The sequence below is a fragment of the Mixophyes fleayi genome, chromosome 5 (genome assembly GCF_038048845.1).
Source record: "Mixophyes fleayi isolate aMixFle1 chromosome 5, aMixFle1.hap1, whole genome shotgun sequence".
Lineage (NCBI taxonomy): Eukaryota > Metazoa > Chordata > Amphibia > Anura > Limnodynastidae > Mixophyes > Mixophyes fleayi.
Window position 1 is genome coordinate 265,979,734 of NC_134406.1, and position 19,384 is coordinate 265,999,117.

At 41.7% G+C, this 19,384-nt stretch overlaps 2 protein-coding genes across 2 annotated transcripts in view; both read left to right on the plus strand.

The window, feature by feature from the left end:
* The window catches only part of LOC142159293 (putative methyltransferase DDB_G0268948), a 196,753-nt gene that overhangs the window by 67,433 nt on the left and 109,936 nt on the right, over positions 1–19,384 (plus strand). The window lies entirely within an intron of this gene.
* Positions 5,555–19,384, plus strand: part of LOC142159292 (putative methyltransferase DDB_G0268948) — a 72,971-nt gene continuing 59,141 nt past the window's right edge. Inside the window, exon 1 of the mRNA XM_075214052.1 lies at positions 5,555–5,662. The gene's annotated coding sequence lies outside the window, so the exon portion shown is untranslated. The remainder of the gene's footprint in view (positions 5,663–19,384) is intronic.

Genomic DNA, 19,384 nt, shown 5'->3' on the forward strand with positions numbered 1-19,384 from the left:
TTACCGGCAATCCTGCAGAGGATGAGCCGGCTATTTAAGGATAACAGAACCAATAGGCTTCAAATGATAATGAGGAGCCAGGTGAGTGAGCTCAGAGAAACAGGCTGGCCAGGTGAGGCATTACATAGAAATGGCAGCATGAATGAGGGCAGATTCTGACAGAGAACAGACCTAACTGACCGTATCTAAGACCTATCTAATCTATCTATCTAATTTATATGCCTGTCTAATCTACCTAATCTATCTAATCTATCTAAGAACTAAACTAACTACCTATCTAAACACCCAAGTGGCTATCTAATACCTACCTGCCTATCCCTAACTATCTATCTACCTTTCTTTAACTAACTATCTACCTATCTATCTAGTTACTCTGACAGAGAGCCCGGTGAGTCATAACAGATGGTTGCACCCTAAGCAGACTTAATGATTTAACTTAATACTTTAAGAAATAGCAATTTAAAGTATTTAGATAACTACAAGTCTATTTAAGTCCTTTACTAAAGCGACATAATAATTATTTTCTCCTCTGGAGTGGAAGGTATATCTTCCAAATGGTCCCAAAATGACTCCATATCCGTGCGAATCTTGGTCAGATCAGAAGCAACAAACTCTTGGCAGTGACAAACTTCATCAAAACCTCTGCTCGAGAGTGGCCTTCTGTTGCCTATGCATAGAGTTTTTCTTGAAATTCAGTCACCAGTTTTTTAACTCTTCTTGGATAACAACCAGAAACTCAGATTGGATAGTGGATTTAATGAGTTCAGATGAAATAGAGGCATAGTTAGATGGACTGGTGGCATCATGATCGGAATCAGAGTGATGGCCAGAGGACTCAGCAGGTGGTCAGAGAGTCAGTTTTCCCTTGGATTTACTATATAGAAGCTGGTTCAGGGACTGTGTTTTTTTTGTCACTGAGACATTACATTGCCGAGAAATAGGTAGGTTGAAAAGAGATCACAGGCTCTGAAACAGAACAATAGCTGGAAGAAGTATTCACATGAGTTCAAATTATTTGGTAGGTTCAGAAAACAGGGGAGTCCATAATGCTACATCAGATCAGTAACCCATCAGGAATTGTGTCTTTGAAATAGGAACCTGTTCAGTATTGGTATGGTGTGTATTGTGGCAGATCTCATAGGAGGCACTGAGCGGTTGCTAAGGTAAACACATTCGGTGCTGAAAATTGTTAAGTGAGTCACTGACATATACAAGTAATCATGGGTCTAGTTGTTAGATCAGGGAATGCCTCTATTGTAAATCTCATCTCCAGCATAAGGAGGCTGACAAGTTGGTTGCAATACAGGACTCAGGTTGTGGCAAGTTGTAAATCATGATAAGGCCACCAGATCATGCTGTGGTCCAGAGTTTGGAAATATGGCTGTAATAATAGGAATGTGGGCCACACCCAAACTTCAATCCATCTGAACTTCAAATGGACACCCCGCTTTAGGGGAGCTGAGCTCTGTGAGGGGGTGACTGACTACGCTGGGGGACCATCTGATGTGTAAGGGGTGATGAGAAGATTATCCCAATACAGAGATATATAAAGGCGTGTGCTCAATTGTTTAAGCGTCCAGCCGTGATTAATGTAACCATCCACTGTGAGTAGCACTAGGCAGAGTTAAATGAAATCAGCAGAACTAGTGGCATGCACAGAAGTGACCTCTGCCGACTGCATGGCCAGAGTCAAAAACCACGTGAGCAGCAGGAGCTGCAGTTGAAAATGAGTGATGCCAACCGCCATCCACTGGACTCACCAGCGGGTTTCCTCACTCCATGGTGTAGATGTTAGTAGTTCCAGATAGGTCCGGGAGCTTCAGGGACTCCGAGTGGGTGGCTAAGTGGGAGGCCGGATTGACCAATCTATTTCTTTCGAGCAGAAATTGTGCAATAATCGTCTCCCAGAGGTACCGGAGCAGAGAGGGTGAGCAGTTAGGAGCACTTCACTGTTTTCCAAGTGGTGGTGAATGCAGCCGATATAGACGGAGCTCTAATCTGCTGTGACCATCCAGTATGACTACCAAGCAACGCCCTAAAAACACCTTTTTTTCATTGAACTGCATCCTTGCTATTACCTAATAACTATTACTGACAGAAGTCTAAATATCACTAGTTAAATATAATCAATTTCATAACAACTAGATCATTAAATAAAGAAGGGCTCATATGAGTTCTTTTCAGCTTAAGGTAGTCAGTTCTCCCACCAGACGGATAAGGACTTTCTAAGAGAATGATTAATTTATGTCACGGTTTGGTATTCTGGACTCTGGATCCGTTCAATAGATGTTATTGGAATGGGTCCTCGGGGAGTGATAGTATTGTAAACACACTGGCAAGTGGTAGTAGTACCCGGAGGGTAAATAGATAACAGATGCAGGATAAAAGTACAATCAGTGATTTAATGATGACTGGATGAATAACAGGAAAGTCTCAATATATATATATATATATATATATATATATATATATATATATATATATATATATATATACACACACACTAAGGACGTAGTACAAGGTGAGCAGTGCCACCGGCAATATCGTATGCAATGAGTACAATAAGAATGTAATTCAATATGGCATAGAATGAACAGTCCAGCATTAAGGTGGAGAGGATAAGGCAGCAGGCATATGGTATCACAATAGGGCAGCGCACATCGGAGGAGAGAGTAACAGTCCAGGCACCAATATAGTCACAACAGATGCGGCAGGGCTAAGGAACCATACAATACCTTAATATGTTTTGGTTGACACAGGAACAGTTCGGCCAGAGAAGATAACAACAAGCAGCTTGATGTTACGACCTGTAATGCCACTGAGCCACAGAGGCAAATGCGGAGTAGATGAAGCTTGAACAGGACAACTCTGATAGATGACTTGAAAGTTTCAGATGTCAGTTAAGCAGCACGGCCCGTGTAACAGCACTACCATGAAGACAAGTGTAGTTTAAGCGATCCAGCCTGTGGAACAGGAATACAACAGAGGCAGGTGCAGCTTGAGTAGTGTAGACAGTGGGACAGCAGCTTGACGGAGATAGGTGCGGTTTAAGCAGTCCAGTCTGTGGATCAGCGACACAGCGGAGGCAGATGCAGCTTGAGCGATATAACCTGTGGTGTAAGCACACAGCGGAGACAGGTGCAGCTTGAGCGGAATAGCCCGTGGAGTAGCACACAGCGGAGGCAGGTGCAGCTTGAGCGGTATAGCCATTGGAGTAGCAACACAGCAGAGGCACTGACGATCCAGGTGAGAGCTCACGGAATAGGTAGGAACCTAATTAGACAGGTAACTTGATCAACAGGCCCAGAGGAAAGGGAGGAAGTGCCTTTTCAAGTTTGGAGCCCAAACCAGGAACCAATAAGAATCTTGCTAGAAGTAGACAGGTAATCAGTCTGCACATGCGCAGATCAAGACTTAGGTGTTTGAGGTCTGCTAATGAGATGCAGGTGAATGTCTCAGTCTTTGTCTATGGAAGCCAAATGAGCAGCGTGTGACAATATATCAAGTTTATAAGTATGACTGAAATGAACAATGTTAGATTTCAGGCATTACGATAGAATTAAGACAAATACATTGTTTGATTGATTTAGCAACATTTGTTATTACATTGTATTACACCACTTTATTTTATGGGATTAGCCAATGGGACTATTTATACGAGACATTTTTGAACACTGTAAAGATCCCCTAAAGAGGTCAATAAGACAAAACGCGTAGGAAGTATATTACATACCTCTAGTGCAGGGTTCGGCAACCTTTTTTTTCAGTGCGCCAGCAGAAATCTCTTGAAGTTGAAGCCCAGGTGTGCCAGTGGTCGAAGTGTTTTGTATACAGTGGTAAGCCATACTGCCAATTCTTCTACTATTTTGCTATAAAATTTCCTTCACTTACATTTTCCGCACCGTCTCTACTAAATTATATATATATATATATATATATATATATATATATATATTGTTTTATCATGCTAATATCATGATAATATTAATTGTAATGGGACCGACAAATAAACATTCATGTTATGCCACACAATAGTGCCCCCAGTTCATATTATGCTACATTAATAGTCTTAATTCATAGTATGCTACACAGTATTGCCCCCCAATTCAAACTATGCCACATTGTTGCACCCCAATTCAGAGTATTCCACTTAGTTGCTCCCAATTCAAAGTATTCATATAGTTGCCCCTCCCAATTCAAAGTATGCTACATAGTTGCCCCCAATTCAAAGTTGCCACATAGCTGCCCCCAATTCAAAGTTGCCACATAGTTTGCCCCCAATTCAAAATATGCCACATAGTTGCCCCCAAATTCTAATATTCCACATAGATACATCTCTATAGTTGTTGTCTTCTACACCGCAGCCTGGCTGTTGCTTCACTAAAGCAGCCAAAGATGGCCGTAACGGAGCTGCCGACCCCTACTCTAGTGCATACTAGACATTGGCATCACTGGACTTCCACAGCAGTGAGCAGCGGGAGCATTAAAGTACTCCATAGGAGATGTCTCTCTGATGGGACTTCTGGGCCAGTGTCATGAGGAGCATGTGGTATACAGATAAGACTTTATACACTTATTTAATGTTAGTGCATTATATACATGCATTTTATTTAAATTTGAAAGAGTACTTCACTATATAAGATTCTTCTTCTATTTGCATGCCAAGATGATGTGAGGAAGAATCAATATCAATACTGTCAAGTGATGCACACATCTGTTACAAGTATTGCCTTCAACATTAAAATTGCTACATACAACTAAAAATCTGGATAGAGTATCATTGAGGAAAACAATGGTATTTCCACTTTTGCATGCAAACATGATTTGGCTTACATCTGCCTATGTGACTGTTTCCATGCTGAATGATTGGATTCGGGAACCATAGGAAATATGTGGTTCTGACCATCTGATATATTATTTTCATTTTGTACCAAGACAGAAAATGATAAATTGTGTTTACTTGGAATCATCTTTCTATGGTCAGTGAGATCCATCTGATTTCTTGTTTGTATTTTTTGAGGACTGTACCCTTGATATTCCCTGTCCCGTTTTTCCCAGGTGCGCTATCCTGACATCTCCATCTGTACATTATAAGCTCCACTATGTGTAAACGAAAATGTATGTAACATAACACAATGTCTCTGTATGTTTCTGTACATTTTTATTCATAACTGCGACAGTGTCCTCCTTAAATCAGCCAAATCAGTTGGATCCATTGTGCACCTCCGTGTTGTCCTTCAGGGAAGAAGTGGACTACAAGTCTCACACTCAAGGTGACAAATAATAAAAACTGTGTTAATTTCACATCACCTTCATGATTTGTTTAAGCCATAAGGAAAGCTAAAGAGAGTAGTATTTTAGGATAAAATGGCAAAGTTTAATAATTTGGAAGAGATGATAATATAGGGTTGGGAGATCCGAGAATGACACAGAGCAGAAGCTGAGAAAGAAGCGTGAACTATAGAGATCTTGTTCTGGCAAGATGAAAAGGCTGTTTTTTGGAATAGTTAAATCACACCCAATCTCTGAATCCCTGTATGGGCATGTACCTGAGTATGTGCCAGTGATCATACCATCACCTTGTGTGGCCACACTGAGCACATAAGAGCTCACTCTTCTGTTACAGAAGCAATACCAGGAACAACAGGAAGGCGAGAGGCAGGTCTGTAATATCTGTATTGTTTTACTAATTCATCACCAACTGAATATTTGAAGCTTAGACCAATATATACCAATGCATTTTTATTTTCACATTAATTAGTTTAGCCTAACTCTCAGACTAGTCTCAGTATGTTATCAGTTGTTATTTTATGCTCAGAATAGTCATTAGTTGTATATACATTGTGGATCATTTAAATATTTTATTTTTTAATTAACAGTACTACAAAGAATATACTGTATATACAAACTTCTTTTTACATGATTATTACTACCAGTAGGTGGACGGAAGCACATGGAGGGAACTTAGGGTGCACATCAACATATATCATCATCCTCTTACAGAAGAGCGAGCACTCAAGAGAAATAATTAATGAAACAACGCTCTAATATATATATATATATATATATATATATATATATATATATATATATATATATATATTATGCTATGCTGTGTCAGGGCAAAACATAGCGAAACGCGCATTGGGGTTTTCGCTGCATATACCTTGATCCAGGGTTAATAATAGAAAGAAACCTATATCAGATATAGAAGCTTCCTAAACCTAGAGCTAGCACGGAGCACCTAGGAGGCGGGTAGCAATACACTCACCATACATGGCATGTAAGATAGGCAGCATTAACATAGGGTGAATTGCTATAGCGCATCCATATAGGGAGCCTGCTCATTGTTTCAGAGGAGTTGAGCCTTATCAAGGGTTTATTACTTTGGTGGAGGAAGTGATCCATTCAAGTTTTTGTGTATCACTGTCTATGGATTTAGAGGAGAACAAGGTAGAGGACTATTAGGTTTATTGTGTTTCCTTTATGGTTAAGTTGTGTCTGCCCTGTGAAATTCAGTGAGTACTGTAGGCCATGGTTATTAATAGGACACCATACTCTCTTTCTAAATCCAAGATTAGACTATGATTGGTATAATGGAAGCATAGGGTGCATCCTATAGCAATTGTACCATCATAATAGAATTTAGCTCTTCTGATATAGGTGATTACCTTCAGTCATATAGGATCTATATAAAGAGTGCATCCAGCGATTTTAAAATCACTTCTTTATCATTTTATTTACAAGCACATATATTTTCCTATCTTTTATTTATGTTTGCTATTAATTAAGCTAATAAAAGATATATTTTTACTTCTTGATGTCTATTTACCAACAATCAAATCTGATGGTTCATCCCAGGGAGTTTAAGTGCACCTATTGTGTAAACAACTAGTCAGTTCCTTCTTCCCTTTTTTTACATACTGTAATAGTATATTAGTAAACTAATTAGGAATGGACAAAAAATATTATTTCTTTGCTCTTAAAGTCAAAGGGCCTGATTCATTAAGGAAAGTAAAGAAAAAAAAAGGAGTAACTTAGCACCTGGGCAAAGCCATGCTGCATTGGAGGGGGAGGTAAATTTAAAATATGGGGACAGCTTGATAGTTGGGGTAGAGCATGTCCTAGATCAACTTTAAATTTCAGTGTAAAAATAAAGCTATCAAGTAATAGTGTTACATGAAAAAACAGCCAGTATTTAACTTATGTGCAAAATAATACATTAATTTGTACCAATTGCATTGTAACATGGTTTGTCCCGGAGAACATTTACTCCTTTTTTTTGCTCTACCTTAATGAATCAGGCCCAAAGTGTTTAATCTGAAACCAATTGTGTAATAGGCAATATTAGTGACATCTGAACTATTTAGTGGACAAAAAACAGGGTGCTGTTTGACTGTGAGCAGCATACCCCAAAAAAATATAGATCTGATTCTTTGGGTTGTGTATGATATGTCGACAATGAACATGTTTACATTCAGAATGTTGGCAGGTAGACATTCAAAATGTCGACATGTTAATTAGGTCGACCGGGTTCAATGTTGACATATAGAGAAATAGAGAAACACAACAATATGTAAAAAAACAAATGCGCTTAAAGTCTCAAGAAATGGTGTGAAATCTGTATGGTGTCAAATACATTTACCATCCTGACATTTAAACTGCATAAAAAGGAATAAGTTGTTTGCGTGTGTTTCAGCGGTAGCGGGCTGCCACAAGTAGTGTTAGAACTGGGATGCTCAGGGAAGCAAGTTTCCGCTACCCAACCTGCGCAGACGTTAATATGGAGGAAGTGTTCAGAACCCTCATGATTGTGGCTGCTGCGCAGCAAGCCCAGGTGCTACGAGTCGCTGAGGCACAGGTGGAAAACACCAGGCTCTTAAGGGAAGAGTTAGTCCAGGTGAGGCGTGACAGAAATGAACCACCTGGTCTGGCTCTGCAGACAATGCCTCCAGCTGATGACATAAAAGCATATCTGGGGGTAAATGTATCAAGCTCTGATTTTGAAAATCCAACTATTTTCTCGCGGGGTTTCATCTCGCAGATGTATTAAAGTGAGAATTGCTGTAAAATTGCCAGAGATGTGTTTCTGTCAAAATCGCTATTTACAAAATCGATAGAGATCAAAGTCCTGAGTGTTTGCCACTCTAGCTATACAAGTCTCAAATGTATGAAGCTGTGATTAAGCAAACTCTAGTGAGTTTGCCTTAAAAATCAATAAATGCAAAATGCTGCATCCTAACAGCATGATTAGTAAACACATCACTGTTACACTGCCCCTTTCTATAGAGCCTCAGGTCCGGCAGCAGTCTAAAGTGCCATTTTCACTCAACTGGCACTAGGCAAACCAGCCGGGATGGGTGGCACTATAGCAGGGGGACACGTGGCAGGGGTCCCCCTGCCATAATGACAACCATCCCCAGGCTGTTCAGCACTGGGATGGATTCCCTAGGGAGTGGGGTCTGCCTAAAAAACGAGTGGAACCCCCTTCTAGGAAGACCCAGCCCAGTGCTGAAAGCACTAGGGCTCTTCCTACCCCCATGGGCTGTGAGTAGAAGGGTAATAGCGAAAATTATGTTAAAAACACAAACAAACGCAATTTTGTTTTATGGAACTATAAGTCACAGCCATGCCAGGGTGCCCTAAACAGTCTGGGCATGCTGTTGCTTGTATAGCTACAAGCACCAGAATACCCATGGCAGCCAGGGCATACTGGTACATGGAGAACCACAACTGCCAACATGCCCTGACACCCATGGCTGGCTGAAACCTGTAGTTCCACAAAAAAAGTGTCAAACAAAACCTCAACATCCTCATTAAAACCACATACTTTTTTAAAAAGAATAAAACCCCAATAAATACACTAGACAGCCTCATTCATACCACATATATTTATAAAAAATAAGAAAACCCCAATATGCTTACCAATCAGATTACTTCTTCTTTCGTCAACAGATTTTAATCCAAAAATGCCCCAATTAGTAATTCCAAATGTCCCTGCTTGTAAATATCTTCTGTTCTTCTTGACCAGTTGGGCCCCCATATTTGTTTTTCAAATCCGGAACATGCTTGAAAAAATAAATAAACCCCCCAAAAAACTGTGCTTCTACAGTACAGTGTACAAGCAGACCAATGCTAATGAATAGAATCCAGCTGCGAGGTCTATTTATAGTCTATGGGGAATACCCATGACAGCATGGGAAATCCCCATAGACTATAAATAGACCTCACGGATGGATTATATTCAGTAGCGTCGGTCTGCTTGTACACAGTACAAGAAGAAGTTTGCGTTGTCTGTAAACTGGGTTTATTTTTCTCCTCAAGCATGTTTCGGATTTGGTTTACAAATATGGGGGCCCTTGCTGGCCTGAAGACAAGAAGACTGCAAACAAGGGGGCCCTCCTGGCAAGAAGAACAGAAGATATTTACAAGCAGGGACATGTGCAATTACAAATTATTTATGGACATTTCAATCATGGACTATTGGAATTACAAATTGGGACATGGTTTACAAGCATTTATGGATTAAAAGATGCTGATGAAAGAAGAAGAAGTCTGATTGTTAAGTATATTGGGGTTTTCTTATTTTTAATAAATATATGTGGTATGAATGAGGGTGTTTAGTGTATTTATTGGAGTTTTATTATTTTTAATTAAAGTTTGTGGCTGTAATGACGGTGTAGTGGCTTTTAAAAAATAAAAAATAATTGTGGAACTACAGGTCTCAGCCAGTCATGGGTGTCAGGGCATGTTGGCACTTGTGGTTCTCCAAATGCCAGCATGCTCTGACTGCCATGGGTATGCTGGTGCTTGTAGTTATACAAGCATCAGCATGCCCAGCCTGTGTAGGGCACCCTGGCATGGCTGTGACTTGTAGTTCCATAAAACAAAATGATGCCTGTTTAATTTTAACATAATTTTCGCTGTTATTACCCTACTGCCTACATCTCACTGGAGCAGGAAGAGCCCTAGTGCTTTCAGTACTGGGCTGGGTCTTCCTAGAGTGGGGTCCGCTCATTTTTTTTTTTTCGACAGACCCCACTCCCTCTGGAATCCAGCCCAGAGCTGAGCAGCCTGGGAATGGTTGTCATTATGGCAGGGGGACCCCTGCTGCATGTCCCCCAGCTATAGTGCCACCCACCCCACTGGTTTGCCTAGTGCTGGTTGAGCGGTTTTCCTTATTTTCACGTAACCAGCAGTAGGCTGGCAGCAATAGGGTTAATTGTGGTCGGGCGGGTGGACCTCACGCTTTTTTTTTAGAACATTTCTCTATTTTTAAACTTGTGACAGCCGCGGGGACCTGCGGCTCTATACACAGGGGCAGTGTAACAGTGATGTGTTTAGTAATCACACAGCTAGGACACACAGGGAGAGTTAGCTAAACACGGGAGTGTTTGACATTGCAGCAAATCGCCAGAGATGGCCAGCGTTTTTGAATATAAGAGTAAAACTCGCAGTTTAATACATCTGGCTACTTGGAAACTAAGATGATTTGCCGCGATTTTAAAACGCTGAAAAAAAAAACAAAATCGGACCTTGATACATTTACCCCTGGTTGCTTTTGAGAGAGTTGCAAAAAGGGCAAAATGGCCTCCTCAAGATTGGGCTGAGAGGCTGGAGCCATATCTGACTGGTGAAGCTCAGCGATCCTATATGGATCTGAAAAAGGACCAGGCCTCTGATTATTCATGTCTAAACTCAGATATTGGCTCGCATTGGGGTTTCGGAGCCAGGCCGAGGCCAGCTATATCACGAATGGTGCTATGATAAAGATAAACCGGTCAGAGCACAATTGGCTGAGCTTTCCAAAATTTTAAAGAAATGGCAGCAGCCTGAAGAGAATTTGCCTACTCAGATTATTATTGAAGTTCTGGTGATAGATCACTGCATCTGGGGGCTGAACCACAGCCTGCAAAGGGGGGTGCTGCAATCAGAGCCACAACCTTATGAAAAGCTTGCCACAATGGTAGAAAGATTTTGTGCACTACAGAACCTGCATTTGTGCCAAACCCAATGCCAAGTCAAAAGCCAGGTGTGGCAATCCTTGCAACAGTGCCCAATAGCAAAACTGTTACGGACAGAGGGCAAGTTACAAAGGTGTCCAATCTGAAGTGTTTTGAATGTGGTGAGCTAGGCCACTTTAAGGCAGAGTGTCCTAAACTACCGGAACCCATGGACTGTTCTACGGCACATATTGGGCCTACTTTCCAAAGCTGTTTTACCATGAGTTCCACATGAGGAAGTCCTTGTTTGTTCCGAGTGACAATGCTAATCAACCAAAACCTTGTCTTGGCCTAGGTTGACTCTGGGAGTGAACTTTTGTTGGTTTCCAGCTCTGCATTACCCAACACCATAACTACTTGTTTGTCCAAGGTGAAGGTCCTTTGCATTCATGGGACGACTGAGAAGTATGAGAGAACACTTCTGCCAGTCACACTCAAAAACCAAACAGTTATGGTGGTAGCTGCCATAGCACCTAAACTTCCATATCCACTCATTTTGGGGCGAGACTTCCCACTGTTTAATGAGGTCCTTGGTGAGTGTGTCCGGCAGGACATGCTGGCAATTGATGCAACGGTCTGAAACCCAGTCTTAAAGGAGCTGCCTAAGAATTCACAGCATCTGATCCTCAATCTTTGGGAACCGCCAAACCAGAATGCCATCCTGGAAGTCACAGCAGGAGTTCCACAAAAGCATCCATCTGCAGGAAAAAAATGGACAATACCAGTTTTGTTTCCTCTGCAGGATTTTGCTCAGGACCAGCTTAATGATGCCACTCTGGAACATGCTTTTAAAAGTATGACTGAGGTGAATGTGGTAGTGAAAGCAGCCCAACCTGCAGAAGGTATACCATATTTTATTGTCAAAAATAATTTTCTGTCTAGAGTTGCTATTGTACAGGGTGAAAAAGTAGAAGAATTAATGGTTCCTCGGGTCCATGTACCCCTAGTGTTAAAAGCAGTACACACACGTCTGTGGGGGAGACCTGGGGGATGATGGCAGTGAAAAGTTATTGTCTTTCCTGTCCCATTTGTCAGAGAACCAGTCCAAAACCCATTTACGGGGCACCTCATTCCAATACCAATAGTACAAGTTCCCTTTGAACAGATAGCCATCGACCTTGTGGGGTCACTGGAAAAATCTGCATGTGGGCACCAATATATACTAGTGGTGCTTGACTATGCAACCAGATATCCAGAGGCAATTCCCTTACGGAACATAAAGTCCAGCACCATAGCTAGCTAACTTGTATTGATGTTTACACGCTTAGGAATACTCAAAGAAAACCTCACAGACCAGGGCACCCTGCTCATGTCCAAAAACTGATGAAGAATATGTGCCAGTTGTTATGGGTGACGGCTCTTCACACCTCCGTGTACCATCCACATACAGACGGCTTGGTGGAACACTTTAACTGCACATTAAAGCACATGCTCAGGAAAGCCGTGGCTCAAGAGAAAAAAGATTAGGACACTCTGTTATGTGCGTATTGTCGCTAACCAATAACGATTGTCGAACCTCGATTTGTGTTTCCAAAGCACAAAGATTTATTCGCAAATAAGTAGAATAATATGCTCAAGCGAAGTAATAGTAAATACAGCCGTTACTTATCGCAGGCGCTCTGGATCCAGTGCAGTCATTCAATCCTGAAGTCTGGGGACAAGAAGTTTGCACTCAGGATCACAAGCTGCTGCTTATATACACAATCACATACAGTAATACAATGTAGATGGAATAGCTTGCATCTATTGGTCCAGGTCTCAGGAAGGTCCAAGGCGTCGTCATCATTGGCCAGTTTATACAAAGGAATCCAAAGGAGGGGGTCATCTCAGCAGGGGGTATGCTCTGCTCTTCCCGCCAAGATTCCTTAGTCTTAAGTAGTTCATAATTCCCTATCATTCATAACTTGCGTATGCACTCTGCGATTCCCTCGCAGAGTGAACCAAACAGTAGGATATGTGACAAGGTTCATTATGATACCACTCATGATGTTATTCCTTAAACCCATTCCGTGTATTTCACTAATATGCATGTAACTCTGATATAACATATAAATACAACTATATTTCGACATAACTGACTATGTGTTGCAACTACCATTAATGTGTACTATTTTATAAGTATGCGTGTTTGTGCGAATGTATGGTAAAAGACCAATTACTGTTGCTGCCACGTGCAGTGGATGCGTACACCCTTTCACACAGTAGCATGCCCTTGTACGTCGTAGCGTACCGTACGCATCTTTTCAGACAAAGACAACCAAGTTTGCTAGACTTTAATTGAAATGACTTTTATCCAATTTACTGACTTCGACAACTCTTGTTCCCTATTTGATGTTTGCCATCCGTGAGGTACCTCAAACTTCAACAGGGTATAGTCCTTTCAGTTATTGCTTGGGAGACAGCCCAAGGGTATCTTGGATATGTTAAAGGAAGGGTGGGAGGAGCAAGGTTCCAGGGAGCCAAATCTGGTACAATTTGTGTCACAAATGTATGAGAGGCTAGGAAAGATAGGGCCCATTGTACAACAATATATAAAAGAAGCTCAGGAACGACAGAAGAAAAGTTATGATAAAAGTGCTGCTGTTCGATCTTTGAAGCCTTGGGACAAGATTCTAGTCCTGGTTCCTTTCCAGGAAAGCAAATTTTTCGCCCATTGGCAGGGTCCATATGAAGTTTTACAGTCTGTCAGTCCTGTCAATTATAGGATCCGCCAATTAGGTAGGAGCAAATATAGCATGTTAATCTCCTTAAACCTTGGCATGATGAGGAAACCTCTCCTCGGGTAGGGAGTACTATCATTGAAAAGTCTGAAGTGTCCATAGAGCCAGCTTTGTCTATTAAACAGAGACAACAGACTGAAGAAATGATTCGCCGGAACAGGGATGTCTTTTATTCCATTCCTGGGCGCACTACCTTAATCGAACACGACATTGTCACTCCGCCAGGAGTCATTGTAAAACAGGAGCCGCATCGCATTCCCCAGGCCACACAGGTGGATGTGAGAAAGGAGATCGAGATAATGCTCCAGCTAATGTAATTGAAGAGTCCAATAATGAGTGGAATAGTCCCATTGTGCTTGTCCCGAAACCCTATGGGACAATTAGGTACTGCACTGACTTTAGGCACCTAAACAGCGTGTCCCAATTCAAAGCCTATCCGATGCCTCTTGTGGAATAAATGGTAGTAACTATATGACTACTCTTGTTTTTACAAAGGGTTATTGGCAAGTTCCCCTCACATCCACAGCCAAGCCAAAGATTGCATTTTCCACCCGATGGTCTTTCTCAATAAATAAGTCCTACCCTTTGGATTGCATGGAGTCCCTGCCACCTTCCAAAGGGCCATGAATAAATTACTATGACCTCACACAACTTATGCAGCCACTTATATGGACTATATAGGGATTTATACCCCAGACTGGGGATCACTTCTAGCCAAAGTCGAAGTGGTCCTAGCTTCATTAAAGTCTGCAGGACTAACAGCTAACCCAGAGAAATGTGCCAGTACCATGAGAGAAGCCAAGTATTTGGGATATGTTGTTGGGGGAGGGCGTGTAAAACCCCAGCTAGACAAAGTGGAGGCAGTCAAAAATTGGCCAAGACCAGAAAAAAGATAAAATAAAATAATCGCAGTTAAGAACCTTCCTAAGCCTAGTAGGTTACTACACGCGGTTCGCAAGCTACTTCGCGACTAGAGCTGCTCCACTTGCGGACATGTTAAAAAAAAAAAAGTTCTCTGGAAAGATAAATCTGGTCTGACTCTGCAGAAGCCGCCTGGTCAGATCTCTGCTTAGCTCTTTGTCCCTCTCCACTTCCACAAACACCAGACTTTACACAAAGGTTCTTTTTTCAAACTGATGCCTCTGGTATCGGGTTAGGTGCAGTCTTGTCACAGGAGAAGGATGGAGAAGAAAACCTGTCCTGTACCGAAGTCGTAAGTTACTTCCAAGGGAACAAAAATATGCCACAGTGGAGAAAGAATGTCTTGCCATAAAATGTGCTACAGAAGCTCTGCGCTATTATCTCCTAGGCAGAGAATTCACCTTAGTAACAGACCATGCACCATTACTGTGGATGCAGAATAACCGTGAGGTAAATGCCAAGGTAACCCGCTGGTTCTTGCCACTACAATCTTAAGTTCTCAGTAGAACATAGACCTGGGATTTTGCATAAAATTGCAGATGTGTTGTCACGAAATTTGCGCTCCTCGCAAAGTCCGCGCCCCCTTACTTGCAGATGCTAGGGGGAGGGATATGTAACAAATGGAGACATTTAGCTGGCAAAATGCAGAGAAAACATATAAGCAGCAATGCACCTAGTTTAAAAGATAAAGACTTATGTGTGACAAATAATAGTTTAAAGTTTGACTTAACATAGTTTGAAATGACCTTCCCTCACAGTAAACAGACATGGTGTGTCTGTGTCAGAGCAAACAGAACCACTGATGGGAGTTTCCGCTTAAATGGAAGGTGGGTGTGTCACCTGCCCATCAACCTAGGGCTGTGGGAGGAGTGTCATGTATAAAACCTTGCTTGTTTCGTTGTTCAAAGAGACCAATGCTGGGGAAGCTGGCTGGTCTTAAGAAAGCTGGTCTTTGTCTAGCTAGAGTTTAAGGTCTCAAGAAACGGTGTGAAATCTGTATGGTGTCAAATACATTTACCATATTGACATTAAAACTGCATAAAAAGAAAGAATTGTTTGCGCGTGTTTCAGCAGCAGCAGGCCCTCCCTCAAAATATATAATATGTAATATATATATATGGATAGTTAGAAACCTGAGGCGTCTGCAGAAAAAGCCTGCAGACAGGGTTACACATATGTACAGCAGTGTACCTAGGTTAAAGATATACAGGTGGAATTCAAAGTATAAAGATTGATTTAACTTATATGGTGAAGATGGTTTGGATGTTTTTTGTGTTGTTTTTTTTTTACAGTTGACTGTGTATGTCTGCAGTGAGACGGATCAAACAGACTACCTGAAGTGACCTACTTTCTAAAGAGTGGTGGGCGTGTCACCTGTCAATAAAGCTAGGAGGAGGAGGACTGTAAAGTAATTAAACATGTATTGTGCATGTGTGCAGTGCGTCTGTTAACTAATTGGCTGGTGTCTAGACAGAAGGACTGTGTCTAGGCAGAGTTAGGTAACCTGGTGTCATCCTGATGAAAGTTTGCAACATTCTTGTCACGTGAACAATAAAAGCATGTTTATTCATGAAATAAGTTGCTGTTGTCTGTCATCTGCTGGGTGCCAGTATCACAAATATACAGGGATGTAGGAACCAGGGGGCAGAGGGGGAAGTTGCCCCCCCATGAATTTTGGTAGGTGGGCAAAGTCTGTGTTTTTCCACCTCCGTAAACTTCTACACAAAAGAGAATGGGGATAAATGGAATGCAAATAGGGATGAAACGATAATAGCTTTACTTGAACTTGCGTACTGTTGTCGCTTCTATTTACCAAAAACTAAGTTATTTTCATGTCAGGCGGTTCCCTTCGTGGCTGCCCCGGGACACCCACCTGCTGCTCCTACTCCTCTAGTTACTATGCAACCAGACGCAGGAGGAGATGCAGCATGCGGGTCCCGTTGCTAGGCAAGGAGATGCATTCTCAGACCCGGCGGGGGCTGGTGACATCACCACCGTCTGTAATTAGGTTCAGGACCTGCACTATTTAAGGAAGTCCAAGACAACCTATGGATGCCAGGTCCCACCTCTACTCCAGCGTTCCCAGTGCAACATAATGACTCTTGGTATTTGACTTCGGCCCATTTCTGACACTTCTCCGTTTGACCATTGTCTGCTTTTTCTTTGTGAATTCTGACCTTGGCTTGCTTCCTGACTCTTCTATTGGATCTCATATTGGTACCGTCTATGGCCACTTGGTTCTGACCCCGATTGCCTGACCATTTCGCTTCTGTCCCCGAGTGCAGCTGTACTGGAGAGCCGCGACCTGCGTGTGCCCCGCAGCCAAATCTAAACCTCCTTGCGGGGGTCCTTAGTGAGGACCAGGGGCGTGTTAGACTTCCCGTCTCCAGTTTTAGCAATGCTAATACCAGCAGGTAGCATAACATTCCAGTGTGACACTTCATGTTTGTTCTGCATACATTATCATCTTGCAAACGCTTTTTTTTTTTTCTCTAGAAGCCCCTTATTTTGCTATCAAAATTTGCAGTAAACATTAGAACATACAAGATACCGGGAAGCTGCACTTCCCATTGACTGTTCTTGTAAGTTGCAGAACAATGGAACAGAGAGAGCGAATAATTGCGGACGGTTTAAAACATTAGCAGCTGTCTCGTTGTCGCCAGATTGTAGGGCTCCCTACCCCCCATACACACACTGACATACCTGATCACAACTCAATTAGCGCCCTATGAAACCATTTCCTCAAAAATCCATCAATCCCCATTAACCTATTCATCTCCATTCTCTCATCATTTCACCCACCCTGTACCAAATAAAATTTTCATCCACTCTATCACCTCCCATAATTGAAGATCTTCTCACACAGCACCCACCAACCTATTGACCCAGTAACACCCCCACTCAGCACATAACACCCCCTCACCCTTCACTGATTAAACCATTTATTTTACCTTCCCAGCACCCATTAACACATTCACTCACCCTGTCAACACTCATTCCCACCCCACACTGTATGAGAGATTTTATATACATATATATATATATATATATATATATATATATATATACATATATATACACATGCATATATACATATATATATATATATATATATATATATATATACACACACACACACTCAGAGAAACACACACATGCAGACATATGATACATGTACAGTAGCACACGTGATTGTTTAGCCTGGGGGCGGATCTTATGTGATTCACCAGCTGGGGCACAGAGGAGGGGACATTAGGAGAAGCAAGGGTGGCCAATACACTCTGATGAGTACCTCTGATGAAATCATCACCTGGTGATGAAACGCGTCAGGTCACGTGACCAGCTGAACTAACTCACTCGAGAAGTGTCTATTGAGCGGTGTGCTGTTAGCAACGAGAGACCGGGGTGTCTCCAACTTTTCATTATCCTGGATATGTTCCATTATTAACATCTGTAGACCGGGACCATGTGATTCACCAGCTGGGGCACAGAGGTGGGGACATTAGGAGAAGCAAGGGTGGCCAATACACTCTGATGAGTACCTCTGATGAAATCACCACCTGGTGATGAAACGCGTCAGGTCACGTGACCAGCTGAACTAACTCACTCGAGAAGTGTCTATTGAGCGGTGTGCTGTTAGCAACGAGAGACCGGGGTGTCTCCAACTTTTCATTATCCTGGATATGTTCCATTATTAACATCTGTAGACCGGGACCGATCCTACACTTCTAAGGAGGATTTTGGACTGAGATATCTGAATTTAAAAGGTCCGTTTGTGAAGCATTCACATAACCCATAGGAACTATTACGGAGATCCACTACAATACGGTATCGTACTGCTTATTTGCTAAATGCCGGATAAAGTTGTTATACCTATAGCGACTGATTTGTTTATCCAGGAACCCTCTGTTTGGGTTTGATGTAGTGGAGACTCTACTGGTTATACATTGGATGAATTACAGTAACACCTGTGTGTATTATATATCAGCCAGCCGTATAGATCCATCATCACACTGGCTAGTTAACATTTTTGGTTGATTCGTGTACAAAGAATCATTATCGGTCTACCAGGCACACCTGCTACATAGACATCAGGAGGGCTCCATTGATGAACACTCTCAGCTCGAGTCTGAATATTCGAGACACTTTTGATATAGAGTCTTTCTAGGAGTAATATATTGGCCAATATATATTTTTATAACACTCTGTGTTGGACCACCATTGATCATCGACTCATTAGAGTACTGTTATTTTTGTATCAGCTGGTCATCTTAGGATAAATGTGTTATCCGTTTTTTATATATGTTTATTAAATGATATAAAAAAAATTATATTAATCCATGTGTCATTGGTGAGGAATTACCGAATCACACTCAGCGCTGATTGTTTTAGTTTGTGGCCAATACACTGCCTGCATGTACCATTTCACTGATTGCAACTAAAACGGGTGAATCAATCAAATTTCAGCGCCTCAAACAATTGCTGCTAACAAAATTCCCAAATGACAACAATACACCAGTTGTCTAAAGAAATAACAAGTGGAATATGGGAATCAATTCAGCGTCATTGGTTCCTCAAGAGACCAATATGGAGAATGGACAAATAATAAAAAATTTCATCCAAATTGGACAGAAAACCTTGGAAGCACACTAATAGTAAATGTAACAACGATAACACAAGACTTTAGTATGAAGACATACATATACAGGTAAGTGTAATTAATGCACTTATTAGTGCAAT